This window comes from Sinocyclocheilus rhinocerous, unplaced genomic scaffold (genome assembly GCF_001515625.1).
Source record: "Sinocyclocheilus rhinocerous isolate Xijiao unplaced genomic scaffold, SAMN03320098_v1.1 scaffold315, whole genome shotgun sequence".
Taxonomy (NCBI): domain Eukaryota; kingdom Metazoa; phylum Chordata; class Actinopteri; order Cypriniformes; family Cyprinidae; genus Sinocyclocheilus; species Sinocyclocheilus rhinocerous.
The window spans coordinates 1,422,214-1,433,285 of NW_015630423.1; the positions used below are offsets into that span (position 1 = coordinate 1,422,214).

The window sequence follows — 11,072 nt, forward strand, 5'->3', positions numbered from 1 at the left end:
AACAAAAAAAAAAAATTACTAAAACTTTAAGTAAAAAAAAATTACATAAATTAACTAAATCCTTTATATAAAATAATTTAATTATAGATTGATTTTATTCATATTTATAATTTATTATATTATAATTTATTAATAGTTATATTAATTATATAATATGTACATTTTTATAACATATTTTCATATGTTAATATTAATATATATATTTAATATGTTAATATATCAATATTTCTGAGAAAAGCACTAAAATTAAGAAAATTTAAAGACATTACATTTTTGTGGCTGAAGAAAGCATTGAATACAAACGAAGTCAGTATATTGTTTATTTTATTTTCATTTCATTCATTAATTAATTAATTTAATTCATTAAATGTTTTACATTTCTTGACAAATTAATGTATTAGTCATGGGGCATAGTAACCATTATTTATAATGGATTGTTGTCTTTAATAAAAATAAGCATATTTGTAACATTATTAATATTATTTGTAATATTTATATAAATACTATGCATTATTTTGTAAAACTAGTGTCAAATTTACATTGCAAAGATGGCACAGAAGCGCTTCTGAAGTGGCATTTAGGTGTCTACATACTGTTTAATGGTGCTCAGAGATGGCATAAATGCATGTACACAGCAATTACAACTGTATACTTTGAATAATGCCTGCTCAGACCCACCTCAGCCCCTAAGTATCAGTCTTTGATGGCTTTGATAAGGCATTGCATCTTTACACTGAATTTTGAGCCCTTACTCTGGCTTCTGTTGGTTTGTCCTCATCCATCTTCAAGTCTCTCTTTCTGTCAGTTGTTCCTTGTACTTCCTCTTGTATTCTCTTCTCCTCTCACTTCTCCTCCCTGTGCTCCCTATTGCCCATTCTTTTCTCCTTCTATCAGTCTTCGTCCCTGTGAAAGTGTCTGAGGGAGAGGCAGGTCCCATCCTGACAGTTCATTCACCTCAACAGCCACCACGCTGCCTTCAACCCTCGGTGGGCCATTTTTCACTGTGCTCCTCATTCTTTTAAAGCCTCTGAGAGCAGCTCTTTAAAACCAGCTCTGACGTGAACTTTTCACAGCTCCCATTCTCCTCGCTCCCTAAAACTCAACTGGGCTTATTTCTTTTTGCCCTGCCCTTTCCTTTCTGCCCCTTTGAATGCTAAACAGAATGGTATTGTGTGGGCCAGAGTGTAGCGGTGCAGAATTCCTGAGGCACTATTGAAGAGGACCAGGAAAGGATGACAAAGGGTACAAGTGATCCCGAGACATGCAGAGAGATGAAAGAAGAAAGCCTTGTTCTCACTCCAAAGAGCATTTCAGAAGAGAATGTAAAACTCTGATGGCTGGATTAAGAACTCACCTTTCAACAGTTATTACTTGGATAAACATAGACCAACTTTTCATAAAGCAGCATGCTTGTGCTGCACAGCATTAAGGCAAATATTCAGTTATGTTGGCATCTCAGCGACATTTAGAAATGACGTTCAGGTTTAGTTTTATAAACACTGCAAATATTGATATGGAAATATCCAACTAAAACTTGAGAGTCCATGAACAAAATGTAATCCAGAAAACCACCACCTAGTCAGGAAATTTGCAACTCACAAGTGATAATGACTTTGTGTGAATGTTGAAAATGATTTGTGACAATTTAAACTTATGAACTCATAAAATATCATAAATATAAAAACAAGTAAGTTTTTCTCACACTGCATTTGGCTGCTTTTCTTTGCTTTCTACTGTACATATTTGAATTTTTTTAGGGGTAGTATTAATATTAATAATAATCCTAATAGGAATAATAATAATAATTGAAAATCACTTAAAAAAAATTCCTACTAAAAACATCATTAAAATAATGTGTTTGAGTTTGTTTGTTTTGAAGTTCGTATTAATAGTCTTATCTTGTTTATTGTTTCCTGTCTCTCATGTTCCTGTTTCCATGTTCTCGCTCATACTTTTATATATAGTCCAGGTGATATGTGAAAGCAATGTTTACTTTTTCATAAAAGCATGAAACTTGGTACACTTGTATAGTTTACAGCCCTAAACATTTTCAGAAATGGAGCCATTGCAAAAACACCTCGTGGCTGCCATGGCGACTATTTTACTTTCCGCCATAACCAAATTATGTATTTTGTGTCATATCTCTTAAACCAAACATAACACAGAAAAGGTGATGTCTACCCCTATGTTTTTATGTTCAATAATTACAATGATACATATACAAAAACATAAACTGTTCAGGTGAAGAGTTAATGGTGAAATCGTGATCAATCAGGTGAACAGTTAATGGTTAATTTAGTGACTTTATGAGAAGGATCACAATGAAATCTCAGAAGATGCAGAATGAAATTTCAAACGTATTTCATGTAAACTTAATTTACAATCACTCTCTGGGGCCAGAGTTGTCTATTATGTTGTACACAATGGGAAAGCCAGAGTCCTGCATGCGGGCATACAAGCAGGTGAATCGCTAATATTTGATGTAATGGGTGGATTCATATTTATGTGTAGGGTGTGGTGCAGGTGCAAGCCGGACGTTGACAAGCACGGGCGGGTTGCGGGTCCAATAACCAAGACTATTTTGACTCGGTCCAGTACACGCTGAGCAATGTAGCCAATCTGCCACTGATTGACAGCTGTAGTGATTATATTAAAGGTAGCGCTCTTTGCTTGCTTTCTGTATTTAATCTATTCACAATTTGAATAAAAGTTTTAATAAATGAGTTTTGTCTACCTCATGTAGGAGATTTAATGCAGGTGTATTTATAGAGTTTTAGCTTTTAGTTTTAATTACTTTTTCTTATTTGTAAGTCGCTTTGGATAAAAGCGTCTGCTAAATGACTAAAAGTAAAAGTAAGTAAAAGTTTACGTTTTTGTATACGGTATCATTGTAATCCTTGACCATCAAAACATAGGGGTAGACATCACCTTTTCTCTGTTATCTTGTTTGGTTCAGGAGATATGACACAACATACATAATTTGATTATGGCGGAACGTAAAATGGTCGCCATGGCAACCACTAGGGCGGTGTATTGGCAAGAATCTGGCGATACGATACGTATCACAATACAGGGGTTGTGATAGGATATGTTGTGATATGTTGCAATACATTGCGATACTGTAAGCAAGGCGGTATATTGGGATATTTGTTATTTTATGAATAGGATATTTTTTAGGAAAGCTGTCATAAAGAACACACCACCATATGCAAACCTTAGCAATAAATAAATCAAATAAAAATTATTTAACCAGAACACAGTGGTATCTGCATTTGCAATAATCAGTCCCTGTAACATTCAACGTTATTGAACCACTTGATTATATTAAAGGTAGCGCTCTTTGCTTGCTTTCTGTATTTAATCTATTCACAATTTGAATAAAAGTTTTAATAAATGAGTTTTGTCTACCTCATGTAGGAGATTTAATGCAGGTGCAGTTTGGGTCCCAGTTTTTATGTAAAATGTGTCGGGTATGGGATTAAATTAGTGTTGATGTCAGATAATGTGTTGGGTGTTCTGTTCATTACTGCGATTGTGGGAAGATAATTTCACCAGCCAGGAAAAGTGAACGAAAATGCCTTTCTGAAACCTGCATGATCGAGATGTCTTTACAAAATGGTCCTTGAAGGTCAGCTGGTCACCAAAGAATATTTTTTGATGAACCTAGCAGGATGATGAAATCTGTGATGTGTATAAGGTGAATAGGAGGGGTCCAAGAACTGATCCCTGAGGAAACCCTGTGACCAGTTGATGTTCTTTGGATACCTCTCCTCACTAGGAAACCCTGAAAGACCTACCTGTGAGATAAGATTCAAACCAGTGTTGCGATACTGTAAGCAAGGCGGTATATTGGGATATTTGTTATTTTATGAATAGGATATTTTTTAGGAAAGCTGTCATAAAGAACACACCACCATATGCAAACCTTAGCAATAAATAAATCAAATAAAAATTATTTAACCAGAACACAGTGGTATCTGCATTTGCAATAATCAGTCCCTGTAACATTCAACGTTATTGAACCACTTTTTGTGCAGTACGAGTCAAGGGGGAAAATGTTATGCTTGCAGGATCCTTTATTTAAATGTATAATATGTGTTTTATAAAAAGACCATACATATTTTTAGGCCCTGCTTTAAAGGTTCACGTTTTAAATTTACAATTGTAACATACAATGTCATAACATTTTGGTCTGAACAAAAGAATTACATCTGCTTAATATCAATGAAAAATAAGGTGCTTGCAGGATTTCTAAAAAAAACAAAACCATTTGAAAACAATAAAATAAATACAAACCGAAAAACCTGTGAAATCCAAGTGAGGTTCTGAGAATGTTTAACATCTGTATTTATGTTCCGCATGGAATCGCGGAGACCGCGACACGAGCCGAGCACCACCCCAACTGCACAAAATGCCCCCACCACGAGAGAATGCTGCAGCCACGTGGCGCCCCTACTGCCCGCGGCAAGCGGCGGAACCGAGGCGGCGCCCGCGCCACGGTCCCACGGTGGATGTTAAAAGCCCAAATGACGCCACACTTCAGCTTTGTACACCGAAACGGGCTGAGGAAACCCTGTGACCAGTTGATGTTCTTTGGATACCTCTCCTCACTAGGAAACCCTGAAAGACCTACCTGTGAGAAGATTCAAACCAGTGGAGTGCAGATCCTGTGATGGTAGACAGGAGAATCTGATGATTCACAGTGTCAAAAGTGGCAGATAGATCCAGCAGAATAAGAACTGATGATTTGGTCGCTGCTGAAACCTGATCGGTTAACATTCAGCTGGTCATTCTGTGAAAGAAATAATGTAACTGTGTCTATAAAGGTGTGAACCAAATGGTCCATTCCATTAGAATAACAATGGAACAGCATTCCCCAGGAACGTCTCGTAGATTGCAGGATCTCCAGCGGGAAGGTCCTAACAGTATCTGTTGTTTCTAGCCCTTTTGTCCTCAGGTATAAAATTCTATCCCACAGACAGAACTTTAGGAGAAGCTAGGATTCTCATACAAGGGTTAAGATTGTTTGAAGGAAGACATGCAAGGGGGTTCTGAAGCACTAGTCATATATTTGAATGTTGAGCAGCGAGCTCATTGGCTACTGATACAGGAGAGAACCAATCAGCTGAGCCATGTGATAATGATGTCATTAGGTCAGATTGAGTTAGACCTATCAGACTGCGCCATCTAGAGTTTCATGCTGCTTTAAAGGTTCACATTTTAAATTTACAATTGTAACATACAATGTCATAACATTTTGGTCTGAACAAAAGAATTACATCTGCTTAATATCAATGAAAAATAAGGTGCTTGCAGGATTTCTAAAAAAAACAAAACCATTTGAAAACAATAAAATAAATACAAACCGAAAAACCTGTGAAATCCAAGTGAGGTTCTGAGAATGTTTAACATCTGTATTTATGTTCCGCATGGAATCGCGGAGACCGCGACACGAGCCGAGCACCACCCCAACTGCACAAAATGCCCCCACCACGAGAGAATGCTGCAGCCACGTGGCGCCCCTACTGCCCGCGGCAAGCGGCGGAACCGAGGCGGCGCCCGCGCCACGGTCCCACGGTGGATGTTAAAAGCCCAAATGACGCCACACTTCAGCTTTGTACACCGAAACGGGTACCGGAACAATTCTTTCGTCCTCCATTACTAGCAGCAAACTATATTAAGGCTAACATTAGTGGCGTGCCCTAATGCTAGTATTTCCTGTCACTGTTTAAGTTCAGAGATGAAGACTGCTTCGGGATATAAACTCAAAACTAAACAACTGCCATGAATCTTGTATGATTTTCTTTTAAATATCGATATTGCGTTTTTGAGAATCGATACAGTATCGCCAAACAAAATATTGCGATACGTGTATCGATATTTTCTTACACCCCTAGCAACCACGAGGTGTTTTTGCGACGGCTCCATTTCTGAAAATGTTCAGGGCCCTAACCTGTACAATTGTACCAAGTTTCATGCTTTTATAAAAAAGTGAACATATCACCTCAAATTTTGCACATATCACCTGGACTAATAAAAAGATAATCACAGGCAAAAGAAAGAAGGGAGAAGACAAAAACGCAACAGCTCTACTAGCAACATAAAGACAGTACCAGACAATGGACTGATCGAACGGAGGGCGTATGTTAGGAATAATTGACAAGCCATTGATTTATTAGACAAATAATGCACACCTTGGGTGGTTTTTTAGGTTTTTGTGTTTTTTTTCTGTCTGTCATTTCCAAGTTCAACCAATAGGCAACTGGTCTGGTAAGGTGTCCTAAACATGGGGTCTGCTCTGCTTTTAACATTTACCACTTCGATTAAAGACTCTAGTTCAGTATTCTGATCATGTGATTTGATCTTTAATTACTTGTAGGGATGTAAGAGGTAGTTGGCTTTCAGGCCAGACTGAATGAATGGCACTTAGAGAGATAATCACAGAGCGTGCACATGCATTAACAGCAGACTCATTATGACCCACTCAGGAGTGGATATTGAATGCTTCTTTAATGGACGATACTAATGGCAGCCTGTAATGGACTGTTTTTACACTCCCAGTGATCGATGTCTTCTCAAATGCAGGTGTCTGATCTTAATAGAAGGTGAGAGATTGTCGTAGATTTTAGATGGATAGTGAGGAATAGTTTGTGTTGACCCTTGGCACATGGATGAATGCCTGTTGCAAAAGTATTTTTCATATAATGATCTCACCCACATCCACCTGTTCAGATGGTTGTCAACAATCCCAATCTGCTGGTTGCCATGCCAACTTGTTTCACTGGTATATGTCAATATTGTCTGGCCAACATCTGACTTTAAAGGCTAGCAATAATAAGAGTTTTGCTTTATGTTCAAAATTACAAACCCTGTTCTGAATTAACTTTACAGAAGTCATCTGGTCATTTTCACAAAATAAACACGGCATTTGTAAGTAATGACAGTTGAATTACAGGGTCATTTTGAAACACATAGGGACCCTAAGCAAAATCCTTCTTTTTGGCCCCCACCCACTATATATATATATATATATAATTATTATTAGGTTTTAAAATAAATTAATATATAAATAATCATAACATTATTATTCTTATTTATGTTTTTAATAATTTATTAAAATAATTACAAACCACTAAACTTGCCAATTATGAATAAAAAAAAAAAAAAAGTAAAAATACTTAAGTTTCAGTGTTCAAAGGATATGTAAATTTTTGCTCTTCAAAATGTCTTCTAACATTTTTTTTTTGCCATATCATGAATTACACTAATTATGAAAATTGCAAAAATAAGGTCATAAGCCGAGACCCTAAGAGACTCTTTATACCTCTTATCCAAAAAATGGCTACTTACTAAAGAAAGAAATGGACATGTAATGAAAATATTTTTTGATTTCTATTGTGAGTGAAATGAAACTAGCACTGCTACAGGTATTTTGGTTTTCTGGTGCAACGGCCAATTATATAGTTTAGCAGTTAATATACAAATACACTGAACAAAATTATAAACGCAACACTTGTTTTTGCCCCCATTTTTCATGAGCTGAACTCAAAGATCGAAGACTTTTTCTATGTACACAAAAGGCCTATTTCTCTCAAATATTGTTCACAAATCTGTGTAAATCTGTGTTAGTGAGCACTTCTCCTTTGCCGAGATATGTAGCTGGAAATCAGCTCACAGGCAATTTGCGGGCTATATATATATTTTTTTAATAATTACAGTCTTACTCGAGAACTCCGGTCTGACGCACGCGGGTTCTCGCGTTATTTCCTTATCACTTCTCGCGTGTGTTTTGTTGTGAAACGTAGTTTGCGGACCAGACAGAGCTGTCGGCGATATTTTGCGGGCGTCGGCGACGTGTTGTCGATTCCCTCAAATCGCGTCTTTGATAATTCACACTGCGTGATGGCATTTGTCGGCGATTTCGCAAAACCTGTCGGTAAGTGAAAAATCGGGCTAAAATCGTGCAGTGTGAACTCAGCATAAGGGACACCTGTGCAATAATCATGCTGTCTAATCAGCATCTTGATATGCCACACCTGTGAGGTGGATGGATTATCTCGGCAAAGGAGAAGTGCTCACTAACACAGATTTAGACAGATTTGTGAACAATATTTGAGAGAAATAGGCCTTTTGTGTACATAGAAAAAATCTTAGATCTTTGAGTTCAGCTCATGAAAAATGGTGGCAAAAACAAGTGTTGCGTTTATAATTTTGTTCAGTGTATATTTGACTGCAGAATGCAACAACTGACCAGTCATAATCAAGTGTTACAAATGAATTGTTTTGTTGATTTATACCTCAATATTCTGTTTCTCTAACACAGTCATAAAATTACACATTATAATGCCAGACATGGAGATCATTTTTACAAGTGCACAATAAAGTGTAACAAGTGTATCAGAAATTCTCCAGAATAACCATCAGCAACATCAGTCACTGAAACGGAGCTGTAGATTTTCGTAGTAACTAATTTTCCTTTCCCACGACAAGGGTGCTTCTATAAACCAAAGCACCTCTTGTTGCATGTCAAAACCTCTCTGAAATAGATGGAATTCATTATAGCATGTTTATGGTGGTTTAGAACTTGCCACTTTCAACCTCAAACGAGTAATTGCATGCACATCTGGGACACTGCATTTGCAGGGTTTTTGTTTGAGTCTATCATTGAAGTAGAAAAACAGACATAAAGAGGTCACAAAGTTTGATGTAACAGGAAACAGAAAGACAAGAGACACATCATAGCCCAGTTTTTTCGAGCGCAACTTTGGAGGCCCGTGAACAAGTGCTTCTCCTAGCTGGCACTCAGAACCTCCACCTCCCTGTGGTTCCTTGGCACATCAATAAAGTTGCTGTTTCCATTCTTGGTAATCTCCACCCACCCTCTGTCCCTCCTCTTCCCATCTCAGTCTTTCAGTAACCCACATAGTGAGTGTGGAGGATGGGATTAAACTTTAGGGGGAAAAACTCAATGAAATGCATTCAAATAAAGATGGAAAACTGACAGATTTGGTGGGCGCTAGTTTTAAAACACATGCCTTGAGGTGGGACTGTATATAGTTTTATTGATGCAGATTCAGGTGTCCTGCTCGTTGGTTGCTTTAATTGAAACTGAGTTGGAATCAAGAATTGATCCTCCAGGATCCAGACTCAGACCAATAGACATTTATTGGAGGAAATACACTGCAGTCTTGTTTGAGACGATAATCTGAGATCCATACCAGAGGTTTTTAGACCAAAACACAATATCAAGACAGCTTGCCCTAGCCAAACTCAACTTGATAAAACAACAAATGATAAGAGCTGTCTTCCATATAACTGTCAAAATACTTTTCTAACTAAAATTAAACAAATGACAGGCCTTTTTATAATAGACATGTCATGCTGGGGAGCATTTCTAATGTTCAGTCTGTCTCAGATCTTGAGATGATGATTAGCCATGTTGCCTCACCTCCTTCTCCCATGGAGAGTATGCACAGGCACACTATCATTATTTGGCACACTTTCCCATTTGGAAAAAAAAAAAAAAAAAGTAATATGCATCATTTTTGTGGTGAAGGAATATTCCTGACTGAATTCTTTGGCAAACGAAGTGTGTGAACAATGAGAAAGAAATGAAAAGATAAGACAGAAGCAACACTTTGGTCTGATGATCAATAGGCAATGAAACTGTTTCCCCATTTCTCCTTGTCATCCTGCTCCAGAAGAGGAACAGGATGAGAAGAACAGCCTTTGTTCTTCTGCACTTCCTGCTTTCCTTTATCGTCTGTTTTAAAAAACTTATTTATTTTTATGAACTGAATGTTCAACAACAATAATTGGATTTTTCATCCACTTTTTAACCTCTAACAAGCTTTATGCTATAACAGCTAAAATTAAAATGTCCATAACTAAATGAAGGATGGATAACAGAAATACAGTTTTATCACTATGCTAATTAGCAGTATTAGTGTTATAGGTCTCTCAGTGCTAAAATGAGGACAGCACCCACTTTATGATTAATGAAGACCAAAAAAATCCCTCATGCTGCGCTCCTTTAATTTTTTAGGATGGAGGAGGCTGTACCCCTTTTGTTTTTACTTTTGAGTGCTGCAGGGCATTTCTAGCTGATTACATGCCTCTTTATCTCTTGACATTACTGACGACTTGAAAGAGAATTTATGATTTTGTTTAATATTCAGCAGGAATACATTACAGAGTCACAACATGGCTGGGCTGTTGGCAAACACATTTGTGTCTCTGCTGCAGCAAAGATTATATAAACGCAAAGTTTTTAAATTTCTGCAGTGCTAAAACTTTTAGTGGCACTGATCACAAAATCAAGAAGCTTGACTTTCTTTTGGATGATTTTGTTTGATGAAGGCTCATTGGAAAAAAACTCTAGTATTTTTACATGTTTCAGTGGTGCTTTCCACTTATGTAATGTAAAACCCATGCTGTATGGTGTTTTTGGTGGTTACTAATATGGTCTGAGTGGTTTTGTAGCATGTTGCTATACGGGTTGCATACTAGCCTAAATCTCAGTGTTCTTTTGGATGGAGTTATATTTGCATATCTGGCAGATGCTTTTATCCAGAACAACTTAAAATGTATTCAAGGTATACAGTTCCTGCATTCCCTGGGAATCAAACCCATGTTCTCACTAAGGAGTTAGTAGCCTAATTAGAACTCACAGTTTGGTTGCACACTTGTTCTTATATAGGCTTAGATCTCTGCCACAATTCTGCGTGCGAAATATCCTATTTTGAGCAGACAAAAGTGCATTTTGCACACGCGCAATCTGAGTTTTCTGGAGAAAATTTTCATTTCGCAAAGAAAAAAGTATTTAGAGCGCACGGATATCAATTTTGCATTTAAAAAAGGTTTTTGGATGTGTGCAGACCTTCTCTTTTGCACGTGCAACGTTTCACTAGCTTGCTCCCTTGATGCCCACCCTCAGTGCTCTCTAAATGCCAAAGGCTCGCTTGCTCAACACAACCCAGCGTTACAATATGCCATAATTCCAGGCAATCAGAGACGAGGCTGCTAAATTCTGATTGGCTGCCTTGACAACCAATCACAACATTCCTTGCATT

General features: G+C 37.3%; 1 protein-coding gene across 1 annotated transcript in view; it reads left to right on the plus strand.

The window, feature by feature from the left end:
- Positions 1-11,072, plus strand: part of LOC107740377 (lipoma HMGIC fusion partner homolog) — a 138,841-nt gene that overhangs the window by 84,099 nt on the left and 43,670 nt on the right. The window lies entirely within an intron of this gene.